General features: G+C 44.1%; 1 pseudogene across 1 annotated transcript; it reads right to left on the bottom strand.

The window, feature by feature from the left end:
* Nucleotides 1–19,163: 19,163 nt before the first annotated feature.
* Nucleotides 19,164–23,307, bottom strand: LOC307232075 (beta-hexosaminidase subunit beta-like; annotated as a pseudogene). The gene is made up of 5 exons: nt 23,258–23,307; nt 21,285–21,398; nt 19,995–20,073; nt 19,627–19,699; nt 19,164–19,360 (listed from the first exon to the last, which is right to left on the bottom strand). The product of its transcript is annotated as a beta-hexosaminidase subunit beta-like (transcript).
* Between the last annotated feature and the right edge of the window lie 504 nt (nt 23,308–23,811).

Genomic DNA, 23,811 nt, shown 5'->3' with positions numbered 1-23,811 from the left:
TCTTTCTCTCTTTTACTATGCTGAGTGAAAGCTGGGGAAAGACAGAAAAGATGGAATGAGTCTGAACTGAATCATCCATAGGGCAGATGACAAGACATCTGGCAGATCTTCACAGACACTGAGGCTTGCGGATGACAACGTTCTGGAATCCTGAATCCATCCAAACCAATTAAAGGCCAGTACGGTTTTATCCACAAACTCTTTCAACAGACCTCACCTGCATTTACCTATATACCTATAAATATTAGTTATAATAAATGTGTTTAGCTTGTTTTCACATATGGGTTTGTAGTAGTTCTTTTTCATACATTGCATTTGCAATTATTTAGTGAGAGACTTGGCAACAGACTGACCAATTAAGGCATGCCTAATTAATAGGGTATTATTGACTGATTGATTGATTGATCATGTGGAAAAGCTGATTTGATTTAAATACTGTTCTGTGAATATTGGTTTCATTATCTGGGTATGATTTATCTATGCATTTTTGAAAATGAACACTGATATCATTTTGATAATTGAACATAAATGAGTGTGAATGATAGTGAACAAGTGAATTGGCTTTCACAAGTGGGAAGCGATTGGTCTCCTTTGGGGTTGGCAAATTCAGCTGTTGTTGGTTGAGTGTGATCACACGGTGCTTTATAAAGACATTTTTAAAATAATTCAATTTGATTTACAATAAAAGAAAATAAGAGAGTCATTAGGATGTCAAAAATGGATACTAAAATTACAAAAGTAATCACTCCTATTGATGTAGTGCAAAAGAACAATCCCCTTATTAAAGATATTGCAAAAATATCAGGAAAATGGAGCAAGCGTTGGCCGGACATTGAACAACCATGGCCAGTTGAAGGAACTCTTAACCCGGATGTGATTAAAACAATGCAGGTGCTTGTGTCCACATATAAAGTAAATCAAAAGAAAGGCAAGAAAGGAAAGAGACGCACGGAGAAAAGACAAACAGAACTTGGCGTTCTGCAACTGTTTGCAAAGGAGGGACAGACATGGTTCGAAGCTGCAAAGGAAAAAAGAGAACAAAGTAGACAAGAAATAAAGAAGAATGAAAAGGAAACAGAAAGATTGATGGAGAAGATTACCACGCCCTTCTCACATACAGCATCTTTACAGAAGCCCCCGCCTTATGAGAAGGAGGTGAAGTTTACTGATGTTTATCCCCAGCTCCCAGTGATTACACAGGAAGGCAACTATCTCTGCAAAGATGAAGATGAGCAAATAATAGAAATGGGCAAGGCTACAACAACCATAAAGATGTATCCAAGCTCCAACAATACCAAGAGAAGGAACCGTCTGGGAAGCCAACAACGAGTCAGAAGTCTGGAAATAGGAGAAAAGATTGGGAGTGACTCTGACGAAGCTATTGGAGGATACGACCCAGCAGTCAGACGGATGTTGGCTAAAGCAGAGAAAAAGGGAGATCGACCAGTGAGGAAAATGTCACCAGGAACGGACGACACGGATGAAAGTGAACAGGGTGAAAGCGATGAAGAATCGGAGAAAGAAGGTCCTTCCTGTTTTCAACCATTAGCAGCCAGCACTGTGGTAGGAGATGACAGACGCATGATTTTAAGAGAGATTGAGAGGAGTATAGACAGATGCCTGGAGGACATAAGTGACTCCACCTGTCCAGAAGTTCAACAAGTATTGGAAAGGCAATTACACGAATTGCAAATAACAGAGAAGAAACTCCAGAAGAAAAAGCCTCAAAAGCCAGACACGTTGAGGTATGGGTTACGTCCAAGAAAAGGAAAGAGACCCAACAAAATGTGTCCAGTGATAATTCGAGGACAAAATTTAGAATACAAGCCTTGGCAGAATACAGATATGTCTAACATACTTGAAAAGTTACCCACTCTTCAAGATGGAGCACATCCATGGATCTCAAAGCTGGAAGAGGTTTTGGTGGGAACACAGCCTGCCATGGGAGATATTAAGAGACTTCTGGCTAGCCTCATTGGAGTCCCAGCTATGGAAGAGATCCTGCAGACGGCAGGCCTTAACAGATACGTGGCAACTGCTGTATATGACCCAGAATTGTTTGCTGCAAGCAGAGGTCGAATGTGGAGAGCATTGAAAGATGCTTTTCCAACAAACGTACACCCGGACAACATCTTTATCGAGGCATTGGGCCCACAGGAAAATCCAAGAGCTTATGTGTCAAGAACTCATCAAGTGTGGAGAAATGTCACAGGAAATGATCCAGAACTGAATCAAATGGAGAAATCGATTCTCCGAGCTAAAATACAGAAGGGGCTGCCTCTACAAGTGAGGAGCAAATTGGCCGAAGTGGTTGGTCTTGGAAGCATGACCAAAAGTGTTTATACGGACCACATAGCACATCAAGTAGAGCTATATCGGAAAAAGGAGCATGACCAGAAGGAACAGGACCAGGAGACTCTCAGAAAACTCAACCAAATACAGTTGGTGGATAACAAGAAGAAGGAAAAGAAACAAGCTGTGGTTATGCAGAGCCAGTCACAATCAAATCAAGTACCACCACAACCACAGCAAGAACAGATTCAGGTTCTACCACCTGTGGTCCCCACTGTCTCCTTTCCACAGCCAGTTTTTGACCAACCACAAACATGGAGAGGAAGAGGCCAAGGAAATTTAGGAAGAGGAAGAGGAGGAAATTTCCAACAGTCTCAAGGAGCGTGTCATAATTGTGGACAACAAGGTCATTTTGTACGTGACTGCTACAGGTTCAGAGGAGGCTTCAGAGGAGGCTTCAGAGGAGGCTTCAGAGGAGGCTTCAGAGGACAACCACAGCCACCCAGAGGACCAGCGAACCCTTACAGGGGTCCGGAACCTGGTTTCTAGGGGTGCCCAGAAGACTCGAAAGGGAGGTGTCAGCTGGTAGTATCAGGGCCGGAGCAAGATCCAAAAATAGAGGTGAAAATAAATGATAAGTCATTGGAAGTAATGGCAGATTGCGGAGCAGCTTTCACCTGTGTTCGGCCTGAAGATGCTATACATCTCCCCATGTCTGACCAATTGGTACGGACAATCGGGTTTGAGGGTGTGAAACAGCTGATTCCTCTCACAAAACCAATAGAGCTCTGCTGTAGAAATCGGAAAATCACACTACCTATTTTGGTGTCAGAACATACGCCCATTGCACTCTTGGGAAGAGATGCTATGTGCAAACTAAATTGCACAATACGGTGTACACCGGACGGCTGTCTGGTGGATGTGCCACCTGATGTCTACCACCAATTATTTAGCGCACCAGAGACCGAGACTTCTTCAGTATATTGGATTGGAAATCTTAGTCCAGAGCTATTAGAGCCAGCCAAGATGTGGGAGAAGTTCATTGTGGCAAATATGCCTGATGCTAAGCCCCCTGAGTATCCACATCACTGCACGTTGAAATATTTCAAGAAAACTGACCAATTGGATCCAGAAGAATGGTTGAGTAGTCAACCGAAGCATGTTCAGCTGACCTCATGTTGCATAATTGTGGGACCACAAGGAGCAGCTATGAAGATAAACATCAATGAATATCTTGAGAAAGAGTTTGACATTGTGAAAAGTGTGCCACATGTGACTTTAATGGTGGCTGAAGGATTTGAGCAGAAGCAAATAGGAGAAATGATGGCAGAAGCTGAGGAAGCCATTTTTTCACCAATAAAGGAGAATCTTGCTATCTGGATAAGTGAAGAACAGAAGTTCATGAAAATCATGATTTCAGCTCAAGGACAAGGACAACCACAAGTGATACAGATGACATGAGTCAATGTTCAGCGCTAAATTGGACTCAGACAGCATGAGAGAGGAGATGCTGCAACAAATTCCAGAATGTTTGTGGTGACGACATAGTACGGACATCGGACTTGTGAAGTCAGCCCAACCGGTGAGAGTTGAACTGAGACCAGGAACCAAACCTCCTTGGAAGAACCAATATCCACTAAAGGAGGAGGCAATCAAAGGGATTGAACCACAAATTGAAGGACTGTTAAAAGCAGGTGTAGTGGAAATATGTTTGGATCCTCAGAGCAATACACCTATATTGCCTTTAAAGAAACCAGATGAGTCCTATCGCTTGGTACATGATTTAAGAGCGATAAAGAAGTGGTGCAGGATTTTCCAGCAGATGTACCAGATCCACATACCTTGTTAGCCCAAATCCCTCCAGAGGCTACACACTTCACAGTGTTGGATTTGTGTGGAGCATTTTTCAGTGTTCCACTGAGCGAAGAAAGTCAAGGATTGTTTGGGTTCACGTACAAAGGACAAACCTTCAAGTACAAGAGGCTCCCTCAAGGATTCAAACACAGCCCTCACATTTTCAATAAAGTATTGCAAGATGACTTGGCTGGAATTGATCAGATCTTGAAAAGTACTGTCATTCAGTATGTGGACGACATCGTCATCTGTTCACCGGATAAGGAAACATGCCATGAGGATTCAATCAAACTGTTACAGCAATTGGCAGACAAAGGTCACAAGGCCTCTCAGAAGAAGCTACAGTATTGTCAAGAAAAAGTTGTTTATTTGGGTCAAACAATAACCCATGGACACAGAAGCATCTCTGAGAGTCATTTGGAAGCCATTCGAACGGCACCAAAGCCTAGGACAGTCAGAGAGATGATGACATTTCTTGGCATTGCGGGATATTCTTCAGCCTGGGTAGAAGATTATGCCTGCCTAACAGGGCCTTTGAGAGCCATGATAAAAGAGACTGGGAATGCTCAACTCCATTGTAACCTCACCTGGACCCAAGAAGGTCTTATGGCATTTGAAACGATCAAACAGAGGCTACAAGAAGCTCCAGCGCTAGCGCTGCCAGACTACTCTAAGAACTTTTTGCTGTATGTGGCCACGTCCATTGGAGGCAAATATGCATGTGCAGTTCTTTGTCAGCCAACAGGTACAGGGACAAGTCCTCAACCTGTGTCATACTATTCTACTGCCTATTCAGAAGTAGAATCGGGGCTACCACTGTGCTACAGAGCAATGGTGGGAGTTTATCTAATGTATGAGAAAGCATCATCAGTAACTATGGGTTACCCAGTGACAATTCTTACCCATCATAGTCTCAGAAATCTTTTGAACTTCGGTAAATGTACATTGACTATGTCTAGGCTAAGAGACTATCATAGGCTCTTAGAGCAGGAAGATGTCACCTTAGTAAGGTGCGTCACGGTAAATCCAGCTGATAATTTACCAACACCAGGGGATGGAGAGCCACATGATTGTATTCAGGAAGTAGAGAGATATGCAAAGCTCAGATCAGACTTGCAAGCTTTCCCACTGCATGTGTCAGATGTGGAGTATTGGACTGACGGGTCCTGCTATCGAATAGGAGACACATTGAGTGCTGGTTATGCAGTAGTCAAAGCCCAGGGAACTGAATTTGTTGTTGAGAAAGCAGAAGTAATACCACAACCTGCTTCTGCACAGCTTGCCGAGCTTGTGGGCCTGACTGAAGCTTGTCTATTGGCCGAAGGCAAGCGAGTGACAATATATACAGATTCGGCATATGCACATAATGTGTGTCATTTATTTGGATCAGTGTGGAAAAATCGAGGATTTAAGAAAACCGATGGTTCTCCGATACAGCATCATGCCCAAATAATGAAATTGTTGCATGCAATGATGAAACCAAAGGAAATAGCTGTAGCTAAGTGTGCAGCACACAAAATAGACACGTCAAGGGTCACACAAGGTAACAAAGCGGCTGATGAGGCTGCTAAAGCAGTTACAGGAGCAAACAAAGCAGGCAAGGTTCTTCTGGTCACTCATGAAGTGGATTTGGAAGATAAAATCACGCTCAGAGATGTGATCGCGATGCAAGAAGCGGCGTCAGCCATAGATAAACAATTATGGTTGGACCGAGGGGCCACACAAGATTCTGCTGGTCTGTGGAGAAATCATGAAGGACTGATGGTAGCACCCCCTGACCTACTAGGTCTGATGATTCAGGAAGCACATGGGTTAGCCCATGTTGCAAGGGGGGAGGTAAGGAGAAAGATCACGAAAGAGTATGGTTTTTGGGCACCGTACTTGCTTGAGCAAATTGATTATGTCATAGGCAGATGCACAATCTGTCTTAAAAATAACGTTCGGAGGGGTGTGTTGAGTCCACCCGGTCACATTCCAACTCCGACAGGTCCTATGCGTGAGTTGGTTGTGGATTTTGTTGACATGATAAGACCAATAGGAGGTAAAAGATACATGCTAGTCGTCGTGGATAGATTTTCACGGTGGCCTGAGGCATGTCCAACCAAGCGTAAAGATGCTCAGTCGGTTGCCAAGTTCTTGTGTCGTGAGGTCATAAGCAGGTGGGGACTTCCAGATCGGATATCCTCAGATAATGGGAAAGAGTTCGTGGATAGAACAGTAAAATTAATTCTGCAAAAATTGGGAATTAAACAACGTTTAGGAGCTGTTTATCATCCACAAAGCCAAGGAGTTTGTGAAAAAATGAATGGTGTGCTGAAAAATCGCATTGTTAAAATCTGTCAGCACACAGGTCTGAATTGGGTAGAGGCGCTTCCGTTGGCATTAATGGTGTGCCGTTCAAGTGGGCTCCGTGATTTGCGCATGACACCCCATGAGTTAGCCACGGGTAGACGGATGCCAACACCATGTTTGCGCACAAGTGGAAAGGGTCCAAGCTTAGCCCTTTTAGAAGATGAAATGCGAGTGTATGTTAACTACATGGCTACACTGCATAAGAAAATACACACATATGTCTCTGACAGGCAAAAACAAGAGGAGGTGCTAGAGAGACTTGATGAGCAAAAGAGGAACGCGGTGCAACCTGGAGACAAGGTATTCGTGAAAGTGTTTAGGAGGAAATGGTTTAACGAACGCCGCGAAGGACCATTCAAAGTTGTTCGCAGTACAGGAACTGCGGTTCAGGTTGAAGGTTCTCCTACATGGTACCATTTATCGCATTGTGTTAGAGCGCCAAACGAAGAGGCGCCACGATCCCTGAGCAGAAATGTTGAAAGCTCAAGAGAGCCAACAGAAGCTGCTGAAACAACAGAGGTTCATGAGGACCTCAGAGGTCAAGACCCAGAAGAAGGGATTGGCGATGATGTGGGGGTGCTTAATGTTGATGAGCACACTTTTGATGATCCCAGGGATGAATTGTCAGTCCCTGAGCAAGAAAGACACTTCAGGGACATTGATTTACAACATGTCCCAGACACAACAGAGTCTAATCCCAGAGAAAATGAATTGTCAAAGACTCCAGAGGGCTGTGACACCTCTCCAGGAAAGTGTACCAACCCAGTTGGACCCAGGAGTCCAAGACAATCTCGAAAAAGGGTTAAACCAAAACGATACGAGGACTAGAGTTGAAGTGATTTTGGGAAAGTCAGTTCAGCTGCCATGTCAGTGTACCAAAGAAAATTATGAAAAAGGGGAAGTTCAAGTCCAGTGGGAAGATAACCATGGGAAGGTAATTGACTTGTCGGGAACGTCACCGCTACAGAAGTATGTGTTGCTAAATGATCGAAGAAGGCTGAAGATGAAGGATGACTGTAGTCTTTATCTACGTAGACCCCAGATTGAAGATCAAGGAGACTACAAGTGTTCTTATTTTGATCCTAAATTGGTGATTGTGAGAGAGGATGGAGTGCAAAGAAAGCCTGACTACAGATATAAAATTGTGACTCTTGTGGTTTTGAATGAAAGTAAAATTGTAGAGCCCACAGTTTTTGAAAAAATAGGAAAATTAATAACTGAAGTATCAACTCCCCCACCAACTGAAGAGACAAAGCAGACGTCTGCCTTGTTAGGTTTGAAACTCACCAATGTTACAGAGGAATTGCAGTTAACTACTGCTGTGCCTCAGATGATTCCAACAACTTCAATTTCAGTGAATACTGTGATTAGAACTAAATTAGGAAATACAGCTAACCTTCCATGTAAATGTAGTAAATGGAATACTGGTGGAAATATCTCCCCCAAATGGAAAAATGCGCGCGGTGAAGACATAGTGCTAGCAGTACCTGAGGTTAGCAGTGTGCCTAGCAATCAACGAAAGTTTGTGTTGATGAATGACAGGAGAGGGGTTAAAGTTAAAAATGACTGTTCACTAGTAGTACATAATGTACTATGGGAAGATCAAGGAGAATATACATGCACATATTTGGATCCAGAGTTTAAATACGTCCCAAGACAAAATTATTGGGAAGCGGGATACAGAACTCGTAAGATAATGCTGGTAGTAAAAGGTCTGGTTACTAAAGAAGTAAGCATGATTGCTAATGAAACCCAAAAACAACTAGTCACACCAAGGGTGACTGTTGGACCAAGGACATCTACTTCCTTAGCTCGGGGAATAACTAGTAGCATTAACGTATCATTGTCAGTTACCACTCTAGCCCCAACATTGGCAGAAAATGATGTTACTACTACGACGATGACAACTTCTACTTCTGTAACTCTCGGTAATCATACAAGAGAGGTTGTGAGGATGAGATCCACCACCTATAAAACACTGATGACTTCTTTGGTATCTAAAATGTCTGTAGATAAGACACTGACAACTGTCGCTACATCCCCATCATCTGAGAAGTGGATAAATATAACTCAGAAGACTATGGCGAAGTTGGAAATTAAGTTAAATAATAGCAAGGAGAGCTCTGTAATTAGAGAGCCAATTGCTGAGGAGATTGATAGTAATTCAGGAGAAAAAGCTCAGATGACGATGACAAAAGTGGTCAATGATTTTCTTGAACCTGAGTGGACATCAGAAGACATGACTGATCATCTTCATGCTTTAAAGAAGCGAGAAACCCAGTGGAAAGCATATGGGTTTGATTCCTCGGCGATGCAAATAACAGACCCATGGGCTAAGAGAAATCTGTGGTTCCAACAGATAACTCACTCCGTTAGAATAACTACTAATTCCAATTGTCCGTGTGTAGTGAAAGTTCCAGCTCCGGGCACATGGCCATCAATTCTAGAGACAGTACCGGAACCTTTGACGTCTGAATGTCAAAGTAATGCATTATCGTGGCTGCTATTCAGACAAAAAGCAGCCAATGATGTATGGATGGCTCTGTCGGTTAAGCTATTTAGACCTGAACGTAAGTGTTCCTGGTTGAGAGAATTGCCATATTTAAATCTTCTTGATAAGTATGAAGATATTAGAACAGCAACACCTGAAGCGATGGAAGTGACACCTGCAAAAGGTATGGACTGCTTTTGTTCTAATGACACTCATGAAGGAGATGGTATGTTTATGGGGATATCAGAATGTGAAATCTACATGATGGAATTTGGAAAAGGTATAGAAAGAACAACTGGTGAAATTTATAGAGTGACCTTTCATGCGCCAAATAGTCGTCACAGTAAAACATTGAGCGTAAAGAATCAAACTTTACCGGGTAATGTGACTATAGGAACATTCAAAGATATTTGGTGGGTATGTGGAGATAAAGCATACTTATTTCTGCCGTATGGATGGACTGGATGTTGCTATATGGCACAGTTGAAACTTCCTTATGATGTTTTTGTCCTTCAGAAGGGACAAAAGACAGATGAGGGTGATTCTGCAAAGACTGCCAAAAGTAGGAAGAAAAGAGAGTTGGCACAATTTCACAATTTGGAGTCTTATCATTGGAGGATATCTTTAGGAGAAAAATGGGCTATAGGATTGTTTCCATGGTACGGGGTTACATTCTTAGCTGATCATATTGATAATATCACGTATACTCTACAAGGGTTTGCAAATGAGACCATAAGAGGTTTTGATTATTTGTCAAACGCACAGAGGAGTCATCGATTGACGTTGATGAAACACGACATGGCTCTTGATTATATTTTGGCCAAACAAGGTGGCCTTTGCGTGGCTTTAAATCTAACCGGAGATGACTGTTATACGTTGATTCCTGATGGCTCTGACAATATGACTAACATCATAGATGCGTTAAAACATATACGGGATGCGTTTGGGCCATCAAAAGGAGCTGGGTGGTCAGCTAATGCTTGGCTGCAAGACAAATTAGGACCATTAGGAGCTATAGTAGCTCAGGTTATGGGAGCTGCTCTTTTATCACTGTGTGTGATGTTTTGTTTTTGTACGTTGGTGTTGACCTTTGCTAAGGCCATGATATTGAGATGGGTAGGAGTTGTAATGCCGGGAGAAAGTGTTCAGATGCCACTCTTGGGTGGTAAGGACGTCGGGGAAGATGAGGAGGAAATAGTGATAAAAGAGGAGCTAACACTAGCAGAGAAATACCCATTTTGAATATCTGATTCCATCATTTACTCAACACTATTGTTAACAAGGGAAATACATGGACAAAGGGGGGAAAAGGAAAAAGTTAATCATATATTGGAATAATGTTAAAGTATAATGCGAAAGTGAAATTATTATACTGTATTTGATGTTTGTGCAAGATACTGGCTGGTGATTCTTTCTTTCAGGACCAGTCAGAGGATGGCTGTGTCCAGAGATCCTAACAGCCTAATGGACTTGAACATTCAAACATGGACACTCGAAAATGGAGGACGAAAATGGACAGCGGACCCTGAATGAAGACATCATGATCAGGAGTGTCGAGTGAAATATCATTAAAAGTTGATGGTGTTAAAAAGCAACAGTTTAATACATACATGTGTGTCCTGAATGTTTTTATAATATTGGAGTTTGTTTACTACAATGTAACCTGTATTATTGATGAATATCCTGTACTCTATGCTAGATATTTTTAGCAAGACATATTACTTTGATTTGCTATTGTTTTCTTTGAGTTGTCTGTAGTAGGATGAAGTGAATACATTGGGACCTCAGGTATTTTCTTTTTTTGCGGTTTTTGAGGGACATTGGTGTTAGGCAGGGAAAGGTCCACTGGAAGGTCCGATGGGTCGACCAGCCTGACTTTGGACAAATTTTTGATTTATTTCTGAGGCTCTTAATGTATGCATTTATATGTAACATCCTATACAGTAGTCTAAACCCTTCGTCTTTTTCTGTTAATTGATTTGGAGTACCTTAGGTGGTTGCCTGGGGCAGAGGGACCGTGAGAGAATTTTCCTGTCTTGATTGATTGATGGATGTTCTAAGAAAGGAAGCTGCCAGATGGGTTTTTCGCTCTCACACTCCACAAATTTGCTGTATTGCTATGACTAAGCATGGTCAGAGGGGTATATTATAACCAATTGTGTTTGTTATTAAGTGATTTCTATTAAGCCAATTAACATCGTATGTTCAATTACTCTTCTCTCTGTCGAGACTTTGTGTAGTCTCGAAGGGGGGAATATGAGGTGTCTGGAAGGTTTGAGGTGAATAGGTCACTGAGCTCCCAAAGCTGAGATATAGTGCAGTCATAATATTAACTATGTTATTATTAGATTTATTGCTCAAGAACGAGAACGTCAAGGTTCTGTTTAGAGGTCCTATGGGAGAGGAATTTTGTTTATTCCTCCAGCTCGACCAGAGGAGGAAAAGTTTCGATTTATGACAGGACATAGGCTGAGCAGGCACCTATGGGTTGGAACAAGAGATGGTATGTTATCTCTGTACAGCTTTAAAAGCGAGTGCAGAGCGTCACTTGGCAGAGATTCCATCCGGCTCGGGTCTCTCCCAGGACATCCATGGCAAGTCTGGTTTGATGCTGATTTGTGTAATAAAACTATTATTTTATTCAAGTCAGTGTCAGCGGTCACTCCTTCATTCTTCAGCACATCACACCCATCAAGAAACTAAACTACAGATCAGAGCAGGACTTGTCTGTTAAATGTGTCTGTGTAATTAAGTTGGCTAGATGTGTAACCAGTTTGGGTTAGGGTTAAGATTTGGTTCGGGCTAAGGTTCGGTGACAGTGTGCTTTTCCACCGCCAGCCCAGAATATCATCAAATTATTTTGTCATGACATATTTCACATGTTCCTTTGATGAGTGTTAAAAGCTTCACTCGATAAACAGTTTTATATTACTTCCCATCCTGTCCTCTCCATCCGTCCGTCACTTCTTTCTCAGGTGAATGTAGGTCATCTATCTCAAACAATCCATTCGGTGACTCATGCTAATGCTGCACCAGTTCACTTGTCTGAGCATCCAGTGATCAGAGCCTGATTATCCCTTTGTTTTGGCACTACCACTACCATTATAATATTCTGCCAAATTAATGTGTTGCTATATTTTTAGGCTGTAATGTTGAAGCAGAAAGTTTGACTTTCTTGCATGGCAGTCTTGTTTGGCTTCTTGGCCTAAAAGGCACCCTACAGTGCCACTGCTGCCATTTGGTCTTGGGAAAACACAGCCTCCCAAATCAGCAAAGTAGCTTAAACAACCGTGAAATGTGGTCCCCCTCTCTGCGAGGGACGGTGGAAGAAAAACAATTAATCCTCAGATTGAAAGAGCAGTAACGAGTTGACCCTTTAGTCCGTTCTTGTGCCATATGGTAGCTGCTCTCTGAATCCCCAGTCTTTCTAATTAGTGACCGATGTGCAATTTACTGCTAATTACAGCCCTGAGGTCAATGCTTTTTTTCTCTGACATGCAGATAAACCTAAAGGTATTTCACAGCGCGGGAACACAAATAACACCAGAACCGCTTACTGTTCTCTCTGAAGTCAGGATTTCTCACCCATGTTCTCTCCCTGTCCACAAACTGCTTTTTTCATGCATAACATCCTGATTAAGTCACTCTTGATTTCAGCAGAAGAACATTGTCTCTCTCTGTTGGCCCTAAGTCGTGTGTAACAGGATTACAGATTCTGAGGCTGCTAGACAGAGGGATTTCAACTGAGATTTCTGTTGTGTCTGGTGCTGCTGTAATCTGGGAAGAGGAAAGAGTGCATATACTCCATTCTGCAGAAAAGTGGTCATTTGATTTCTGAAAAGCATAATGTGAAAAATAAATCACATGATGTGTGATTTTGTGTGATTTGTTTCAAGTGATGAGTAGCCAAACAATCCAGTTCAGCTTGCATACAAACAGCTACTGTACATTCAGTGATGTGAGTCCACATCATCTCACTTATAACAAAGAGCTTTTCGTTGTACTTAATTAAATTCGATTTTTTACGTTTTCTCTACAGTGAAAATATGTTCTCTTAAGTTGGGCTTTTTGTTGACCAATGTGTCTATTTCCATTCAGGGCATCCACCAACTTAGTTATTAAAAATATACTTTTTTGCACATCTCCCTTTTTTATTTACTGTGCCAGCATTCAATACCAATTCTTCGCTTTTTGGAACTGATTGAAAAAATCCTTTAGGACAAACTATTAATGGACTGAATTATATCTGTAATATATACACCGATCAGCCACAACATTGAAACCACCACTAATATTGTGTAGCTCCCCCTCCTGGCTCCAAAACAGCTGTGACCCGTGGAGGCATGGACTCCACCAGACTCTGAAGGTGTCCTGTTGTATCTGGCACCAAGACGTTAGCAGCAGATCCTTTAAGTCCTGGAAGTTGTGAGATGGGGCCCCCATGGATCGGGCTTGTTGTTCCAGCACATCCCACAGATGCTCCATCGGATTGGACCCTAACCCCACCCATCCACATGATGTAGAAGGAAATGTGATTCATCAGACCAGGCACCTTCTTTCATTGCTCCATGGTCCAGTTCTGACGCTCACGTGTCCATTGTAGGTGCTTTCAGGGGTGGACAGGGGTCAGCATGGACACTGTGAGCGCTCCCATACGCAGCAGGCTGCCCTGCACTGTGTGTTCTACACCTTTCTATCATAGCAACATTCACTGTTTCACCACTTTGTGCTGCAGTAGTTCTTCTGTTGGATTGGACCAGATGGGCGAGACTTCACTCCCCACGTGCATCAATGAGCCTGTGACAGGGGCGCCACCGGTCGTCCTTCCTTGGACCACTTTTGGTAGGTACTAACCACTGCACAGTGGGAACAGCCCACAAGACCTATCGTTTTGGAGATGCTCTGACCCAGTCGTCTAGCATCACAATGTGGTCCTTGTCAAAGATCCTTACGCTTGCTTATATGTTCATCTGAATAACTTCATGACAAACATTTATCTCTGTGGTGTGGGGATGGTGTGGTTTGAGCAGCCACACCTGACCTGGATCTGGGTAATTAGGGGCCCAGGATCAGAGCGGCTGTACACCTGTTTGTTGGTTGGTCTAACGAGCAGCAGGTAAAACCCCCATCCCCACACACACTCGGGGAGAGGAGCCCTGTCATGACCTGAGCCCATCTGCTCCAGGGCTTGTTCTATCAAGCCCCCTCTCCACAATAAACTTGTTTTCTAAGACCCCATCGTCTGTGTCTCTGTGCCGGAGGTCTCTGAACATGGCACTTTGGTTCCGTGTGGTAGGCCAAACTGGCACACTGGCACCTGAACAGGGACTCTCTGGCACGGGGAAGGAGACGTCCGAAGATGCCCTGGAGCTACCAGCAGATCAACGGCACCAACAGCACCAACCCTCTCCTGACTGGCAGCAGCAGCACCCAGGAGGTCCGCCGGAGGACCAGGGAAGAAGTGGCCGCAGCAACCACCACAGGTTACTGCTGGCAGCTAACTTCTCCGCCCAGTAGCCACCGCCGGGAACATCCATCAGCCCAGCAGCCAGGCCACCTCCCCAAGCAGCCCCCGCAACAGCCAAGCCCGGCCACGGCTCCATCAGCCAACAGAGCAGCTCGAGGCCCCACGCTCCGTAAGAGAGGACGGGAGTCTGCATCGTCGCCCTGACCTGGATCTGGATAATTGGGGACCCATGATAGAGTGGCTCCATACCTGTTGTTTGTTGGTTGGTCTAAAGAGCAACAGGTTAAGTCAAGCCCCCTCTCCACAATAAACTTGTGTTTTCTACGACCCCATCGTCTGTGTCTCTGTGCCGGAGCTCCCTGAACACGCCACTTGCGTGGTGCGTGGTAGGCGAAACTGCCAAACTCTCATTTGCAGCCTCTGAGCTGCTTGGCTTCACACCTCAAATTTATAATTAGATCCTTTATGTGAAATGCTCTATGAGTACAACTTGTGATTTTCCTTTGATACAAGAAAACAAAGTCTACAGCTACTTTGACGCCTCTTTCAAATTATGGTGATATTTTGTACATGTCTGCCCCCTAACCCTAACCCTCTATACGCTGGATACTTTTTACTTTTTTACTTTTTACCAACAATGTCACCAACTCTAAAGCACTAACTCACCATTGCTCCCAGTTCTTCAGGTATTAGTTATCACTGGGGAGCGTAAACCATTATTAACCTTTTATTTATAGCGCCATACTTGGTCATTTCCCACAATACCTACGTGTGTTGCTCAAATAATATCGATAGCCTACGATCAAATAGTTACATTGTGATGGAAGTCTCCACGGTATGAACAGCGTTTAAATTCTCTGGCCCTGAAACTGCAGCAGTTTGTCTCTGAAAGAGTTCAAAGCCGCAGTTAAAAGTGTGAAGCAGGAGATTGTTTTACTTTCTTGATTTCCACTTCTATCAAGGTGTAAATGTTGTTTTGTAGTGTAGTGCTCTGCTTTTTATGTCATGTTTTATGTTGTGTATTCAGCTGCTTTCTTGTCCAGGTCTCTGTAGTAAATGAGATGCTGAATCTTAATAGACTAACTTGGTAAAATCAAGGTAAAATTGGCAAAATGACTACTTATTTGACAAACATTTTGGTATTAAACATTATGTGCGCAGATCACATACAGAGATCTGGACTTATGAGACCTATCAGACGGGAATTATCTGGGATTTGCGTCACGTTGAGGATGAAACCTCTCGGATCCTACGGTCTGAGCAGTAAGACATAGAGAACTGAGATGCACTGGATGCGTATTTAATGACTTGTGCATAAAAAGTAAGCATTGTTTTCCTTGGACTATGAAATCACACATTTCCGATGCTGACACAACAAAAATGTGGATTTCTCTCTCTCTCTCTCTCTACACACTAAACCAAACACATACAAGAAACTAACGGATCTGATGTTCTTCTATAAAAGGCCGCCTGGTTTCATGAAGATCCATCACCGACAGCAGAACCGCTCTTTGTCTCTGGTTCTTGTATTTCTACATTCAGGTTGTGGCTTTTGCTTGCCCTTGAGAAGACGCCCTTGAGAACCAGTTCACATTTCTATGCAGCAGCATAAGCTGCTTTACATATAATCTGATTGAATGTCTTGTCAAAGAGTGAGATAAACTTTTTAAGCAGAAGGTGGCCTCATTGTGCGCAGGTAGTAGCTGCCTCAAGTTACAACTTTCAAAGACGTTAAAACAATGAAAAGTGTTTATCACCTGAGTAATGCATGATAACATCAGACTGTTGGAAATCCTTAAGAAAATGAAATAATCCTGCATTCATAGAATACAAATATATATTTCATACTTGCAGCATATAACCCATTTGTCGCGGTATAACATGTAAATCCAGCCTGTTTATTTCCTTTCTAATGAGCAGCTGTTCATACATGAGTTCAGTAAAATAATCAGATTGTCAGTATTCTGTATTCCTTATGAAGAGATGCTGATCTGATATTTGTTATTCTCTCGTTTTTCCCACCAATACTTCAAAACATATTACAGCTAATCGGTGGGAGTGGGCGGACCATGTTGTTTAACTGAGCCAGGTCTATTGTCCCCCAGTCAGATGGAGCGGGAGCAGATTGAGGTGTCAGCACTATGGCCACCCGGCCCCCGCCCGGCCCCGCCCAGCCCCGCCCGGCCATCTGCTGCCATATAATCCACACAATGAGAAAATTAATTGTCTCAGTCCACATCACTTACCTGTCAGCTCAATTCCACACGTAGAGGAGCTGCTGACACAGGAGTTAATACCGGAGGCCGAAGTAAACACCAACCTAGGTGAAACCTGACATTCAAATGAGAAGGCAACGTGGGATCATAACCGTTCCAACATCTGAAAACTCTTTTTGGTTTGGTTGTACCCTTAATTAGTAGACATTGCTAAGGGTCCGCTCTTCAAAATATTTTATCATGCCCTGACTGATTTTTAGTAGAAAGATTTCACACATTCATATTTTAATAAAAAAAAATATTGTGACATTGACAACCTTAGTGCAGCATGTGACAAGATGTTACATCTCATTTTCTGCAGAATATCAAATATCAGCAGGATAATGAACAACCTGCATGATTCAAAACGTAAAATAAATTCAACACCATGATGGTATGAAAGCATAATCCTCGAGTGGACATGTTGCAGTGCATCCGTCATTTTAAGATTTCACTCCATCTAAGATGCTCCACATAAATGTTAGAGGAACATAAAATAAATATAAATCGGTTGAATGTGTCTTCCAAGCTCCTGGTACTCATGTCTGCAGTGGCCAGTGGATGGCAGCTCGGCCTGGACGCCGCGTCTGCAAGAGGAAGGTCAAAGCACGTCAAGGTTCAATACTACTGCTTGGAACCAGAGTTAATTATTCTATTGTAGTATTTTATTGCAGTTTTGCATGAATATGGAAAGCGTTGTGCCAGAGCAGCCTGCAGCGGGAGGCCTGGGCCACCCTGGATGTCTGCTGCTCGTTGCTCCATGGTCGCTCCGCTGCCGCGCTTGACCAAACCCCAAACCAGGAGGAAGTTCAGAAGCAGGTTTGTACTTGAAGCAATGTGGAAGTTCTGGAGGAGGTTTGGCTGCTTATGTTCCTTAAAACGTCCGTATTCTGATGCAGAATTCATTTGAATATTCTCCTTATCGTTGATAAATCTCAGGGTGCTTCAGGTCTCTGATTTGCTCTTTCTGTTTTAGACCTATGGGTCATCTGGGAGCGCTCTACTCACTGTACTACTACTGTACTAACTGCACAACTACTGTACTACTAACTGTACTAACTGTACTACTATTGTACTACTAAGTGCACTAACTTTGCTACTACTGTACTAACCATACTACTACTGTACTACTACTGTACTACTAAGTGCACTAACTGTACTACTACTGTACTAACTGTAGTACTACTAACTGTACTAACTGTACTACTACTGTACTACTAAGTGCACTAATTGTACTACTACTGTACTATCTGTACTTCTACTGTACTACTACTGTACTAACTGCACTACTGTACTACTAAGTGCATTAACTGTACTACTACTGTACTAACTGTACTGCTCCTGTACCACAAACTGCACTACTGTACTACTAATGGTACTATTACTGTACTACTAACTGTACTAACTGTACTACTACTTTACTACTACTGTACTACTACTGTACTACTTACTGTTCTGCTACTGTACTACTACTACTTTGTGTAATGATAGGTCAGAAAGTTTGTGAGAAAGCAGCAAACAGTACTGACTTGCAATGAATGGCGGTGGAGCGGTGCCAGCGCAGGCCAGAGGTGGTGCAGTCTGTGCAGCCTGTCTCCACCCGTCTGCTTTGCGGTGATTGTCAATAGTCCGCGTGTTTTCCTGTTGACTCCAGTTCCATGCGGTGGTCCAGTTGGAATATATAGAAATAAATCAACGCTGTAAAAAGCCTTCTTGTAATCCTGGTATTGTTGGCGTCCTCCCTATTTGAAGTATTTTGTTTATACAGGGTTGAATCGCAACTGATCCAAACATTTTTAAGTGACACTTAAACTGGACGGGTGACTCATGCAGACGGTCGTTACAATATCCATTTTAATATTCATACATTCATTTCAGTGCATGGCAGGCACTCTGGCCTCAGAACCTGAAGCGTTGTGAAGGCAGTGAAGTGGCGAGGTCCAGTGGGTTGAAGAGCCTCGTGTCCATCATTCTGCTGAAGTATTAAGGTGTTTAGCACCACCTAGTGGGATGATTCGTCCAGGCATACCTCAAAGCAGGGATTCTGCGTCCCCCTGGTGGCCTGCAAAGCCGTTGCGGGTTGTCACTCATGATAGTGAGGTTGTTTTGAGAAAAGTTACAATTTCAAGTCACACATCTCAGGCTACAGATGCATGTGTGTGGGGGATGTACGGAGAGCGATAAAGAAGGAGAGAAAGAGAGAAAATAGCAGCGCGCTGTTAGGTTGCCACGGCCACCGAGGGGCACGCTCATGTGATGTCTTTGTGACATCACAGCTCGCCCACTATAAAGCTGGGTGTTGGGGGGGAGCGCCTTCACTGAGGTTGGACGCGGGGGACCGGAGGACCAGGTCAGTAGACGGGGCGTGGTCAATGGCACGTCTTCCGCCACAGGAGCTTAACAATAAATATATGCCAAGACAGGTGATGCTAGCGCCAAATAACTGAACCGTTCACAGCACACGAGTTCTGCCCTGACCCTTGAAGGCAAGGGGCCACACGGTGTAGTAGCGGGGCCCAGTCGTGTGTTGGTCCCGGCTGGTCCAGGTACCAGGGAGGAGGCCAGGACCACTCGCAGCCCCGCCTTAGTCACCCTGCGCACCTCACACAGGTAACAACCCCTCCTCCACAACCCCCCACCCGCAGCAGACTGTGCAGCAACACCAGCCTCTAGGTCACATGATTGGTTCATAACATAAATGGTTCATAACACCGTCGGACATCATTTTCTTTACAGTGCCGTCGAAAAATTGAGGTGTTTGGAATAAGAACATCGAGGGCAGAAAATAAAATGGCAGCTTTTCTCAGCAAGGTTATACATAAAGCTAATGGCCATATAAAAGCTTTTTAACTTTTATTGCGAATGTAGTTTGTAAATGAAATGTGTGGTGCAGGAGGATCTTTGAATGCAGTCACACATTTGTGGTAGTTCAAAACCTCCTGCCACACAATGGAGGTCTTGTTGAGCGCTGAAGTTATGTTCACAAAGCTGGAAAAAACACACAATGACCTTTGTTACATCAATGCCAACGTCCCGTCGTACAACAACCCTCCACACTGTACCACTGCTGCACAGCCTGCAGGACTGCTGCCCACTCCTCCATATGGAAGGACTCCAGTCTGGAGAAATCCTTCCCATCCTTACTATCTTCTTCATGACTAACCTAACTGGACTTCCTGTGGAAAATACATGACAGTAATCCAAACCGTTCTGGTTCACAAATTAGAAATCACTTCTTGCCACTTTTTGATCTTTTGCATAATTCTGTTGATTAAACTCAAACCACCAGCAGCCGAAGTCCACCTCGTCTCCTCCAAGGTGAATATAGGAGTCAGGGAACACGGAGGACACCTCCTTCAGGAGTCAGGGAGCACGGAGGACACCTCCTTCAGGAGTCAGGGAACACGGAGGACACCTCTTTCAGGAGTCAGGGAGCACGGAGGACACCTCCTTCAGGAGTCAGGGAACACGGAGGACACCTCTTTCAGGAGTAAGGGAACACGGAGGACACCTCCTTCAGGAGTCAGGGAGCACGGAGGACACCTCCTTCAGGAGTCAGGGAACACGGAGGACACCTCCTTCAGGAGTCAGGGAGCACGGAGGACACCTCCTTCAGGAGTCAGGGAACACGGAGGACACCTCCTTCAGGAGTCAGAGAGCACGGAGGACACCTCCTTCAGGAGTCAGGGAACACGGAGGACACCTCCTTCAGGAGTCAGGGAGCACGGAGGACACCTCCTTCAGGAGTCAGGGAGCACGGAGGACACCTCCTTCAGGAGTCAGGGAACACGGAGGACACCTCCTTCAGGAGTCAGGGAGCACAGAGGACACCTCCTTCAGGAGTCAGGGAGCACGGAGGACACCTCCTTCAGGAGTCAGGGAACACGGAGGACACCTCTTTCAGGAGTCAGGGAGCAAGGAGGACACCTCCTTCAGGAGTCAGGGAACACGGAGGACACCTCCTTCAGGAGTCAGGGAGCAAGGAGGACACCTCCTTCAGGAGTCAGGGAGCACGGAGGACACCTCCTTCAGGAGTCAGGGAGCAAGGAGGACACCTCCTTCAGGAGTCAGGGAGCACGAAAGACACCTTCAGGAGTCAGGGAGCACTGAAGACACCTCCTTCGGGAGTCAGGGAACACGGAGGACACCTCCTTCGGGAGTCAGGGAGCACGGAGGTGGGGTTAACGGGTCAGAAGGTCCCTGAGGGGGCTCCACCTCTGTGGCAGAGTGTCAACAGGTTGGACTGCCCTGAGGGAACGATGGAACATGATCCACAACGAGGCGACCTTTAACCACCGGGTCCATCTTTTGGTTGCACTAGGATTTGTTAAATATGTCTTTACTGCGTTTGAAATACAACTTAATACAGCTCTGTACGCAACAAAAAAATACACTTCATCCCTGTTTTCCACCCCCCCCCACATAATCCATGTGATACGGAGGAGGTGGGTTCCAGACTTTTCTCCAAACCAGACGCTTCAAGTCATGGGGGACAAATCCACAATCTGCATTAACAGAAAAGTTCCCAAATAAAATAACTTCAAATGACGCTGATCCATCTTTGCGTTTTTACCTTTTCCCGTGACTGGGCGTGGCCCCGGGGGAGTGGAACTCAGGCATGACACGGATCCCTCGCAGCCTCGCGTGTGAAATCAGCTTCCTCGCGTCCGGCGGTGCGGAGACGGGCCTGAATGGGTGGAAAGAACCCGAACACACAACGAGTCTTTGTTCGGGGGCAGTTGTTTGTGCGTCCTCACTCTTCTTTCTTATCGATATGTTCCTCCCTGCGGCGCCACACGTTGAAAACACGGATGGATCACGTGGCGTCAATCAAATCTCATCTTTTGGGATACGGCGGAACCAAACATGCGATCGGAGCGACTGATCATGGTGATTTTCGGCACCGTAAAGGCACCAGTATATCACGAGGAAGCAGAACTTTCCGATCAAAAAGAGACGACTAAGAAGAAAGTCTAATTCTCAGTGAAGTATGAGACGCTGGGTTGTTTTACATTTGGTCACGTGTCTGTTCCGTCGCCCAGAGCGCTTCTGCAAGTGAATGAAAGCAACGGCGTCTTCCCGGACGTAGCGCGTCATCACGTCGCCACTCCGCTTCCTGTCAGCCCGTTTTTATAGCGTTGCTTAAACTTTTACCGCCGTCTCGTCCTCGCAGTGCATTGTGGGATACGCTCGCCAGTGTGTGATGCATACCATACTGCACGTACTAAAAAGTATGAGAGCGCGCCATTTTGGACACGGCATAACTTTCCATAACTTTCCAAACGTTCCTTTTCGCCCGCCTTGCGGCTGAGCAGCGTCCCCAGGAGAAGATAGAAGCCATTCCTCACAACATTTTATGAGAGGTTGTTGTTTTATGAGATGGTGCGGTTGGAACCAGGGTCTTTAAAATGTCCGCCGCTGGTAAATACTGACATGAAGTGTCCTACAAGGTCTTCCATCTCAGTCTCGTTCACAAAATACAAAGAAAATAAATTCCCAAAAATGATCCAGGTGTAGTGGCCCTTAGGACTTTATGTAGTAATGTTTAATATGATATTGTAATAGTATTGAATAGTGATATTAAGGCTGATGGGTGTAAACCAGCATATTACTGCGTACAGTGCATATAATACTGTGTACAGTGCTCTTGATGCACCAGCTGAGTGAATGTTTCCAAATCTGTGTTAAAATACTTGTATTATCTGCTTCCTCTTGTTGCAGAAAGATTCTTTTTTATTTTCTAACCCTCACGTGCAGTTTGGACTTGTGAGGTAACAGATAAAAGTATGGTAACACAAGAGTCCAAATCCTTTGTGTTGATCAGGTCTTGTGTTGATGGATTCTTTTTCTTTTATAGTATGTTAGGAGGGCGTGTCACCTCTGAGAGTTCCCCAGGTGGTCCCCGCACACTCAGCAGGGGGGCACAAGGTGTGGCTGTTTGCTTCGTTATGAAATATTAGGGAATAAATGTCAAGACTGGTTTCATGTAGAAATTCCTAATTATTAAAAACAATTTAAAATTATTGTTTAACCAGATCATCAACATTATTGTGGATATGGAAACAGACAGACAGACAGACACATAGACAGACAGCAACAGACAGACAGACAGACAGACAGACAGACAGACAGACAGACAGTAAGCCAGCCAGCCAGCCAGCCAGCCAGCCAGCCAGACAGACAGACAGATAGATAGATAGATAGATAGATAGATAGATAGATAGATAGATAGATAGATAGATAGATAGATAGACTGATTCAATATTCAAGAGGTTATTTGTCACACACACATACGTACATACAGTCATACATATATGCAGTGAAATGTCATGACACCCAGTGATTATGTACAATAAGCTTTAAAAATACTAAAAATACTAAAATGTGCGTAACCGACACAAGGTGCTCACGCAGGCGGCTGCAAGGGGCGCCGCCACGATCAGGATTCTGGGCTCTATAATTATATAATAGTATTAATTGTCTGTGTTGTAGTAAAAATACATTTAAATCCTCCTAAATGAAACTTAACTTGCCCCCAGTACTTACCTCACAGAGTAGAAGTCCTGGCATGTCACAAAGTGTAGAAGTCCTTGCATGTCACAAAGCTTCAGATGGCTCAACGGAGAGAACATTCTCATATACCAAAGATATCTCATGCATCTCTTCACTGTTCTCAACCTCGTTCACTCTGTCAGTATTCACGACACTAGCGCTCACAATCGCCCTCACGTGAATTAACACAGGTCCTCGCCCATCGACCAATTATCTGGACGACCTGGTTGTAGGAATGGAACTCGGGGGTTAAGTGATGAATACCTGTAGATAAATAGATAGACACAGACATACAGACAGATTTCAAGATTCAAGGGGTTTACTCGTCACATACATATACATTCATTCATACATCTATACAGTGAAATGTCAATGCAACGCACCCGGAGATCATGCACAATAGTTACTAAACCAAACATAATAGCAATCTAATTCCTACCTGGCAACTAACTGAAACTGATTCCTAAAAGGTAATGCAGTAAGTGAATAGAATAATATCAATACAATAAGACTCAAAGAATACAAAGCAGGGGTACAAAATAGAAGGG

The sequence above is a fragment of the Zeus faber genome, assembly GCF_960531495.2.
Source record: "Zeus faber genome assembly, chromosome: 6".
Taxonomy (NCBI): Eukaryota; Metazoa; Chordata; class Actinopteri; order Zeiformes; family Zeidae; genus Zeus; species Zeus faber.
This window is presented reverse-complemented; position numbering and strand designations above follow the sequence as displayed.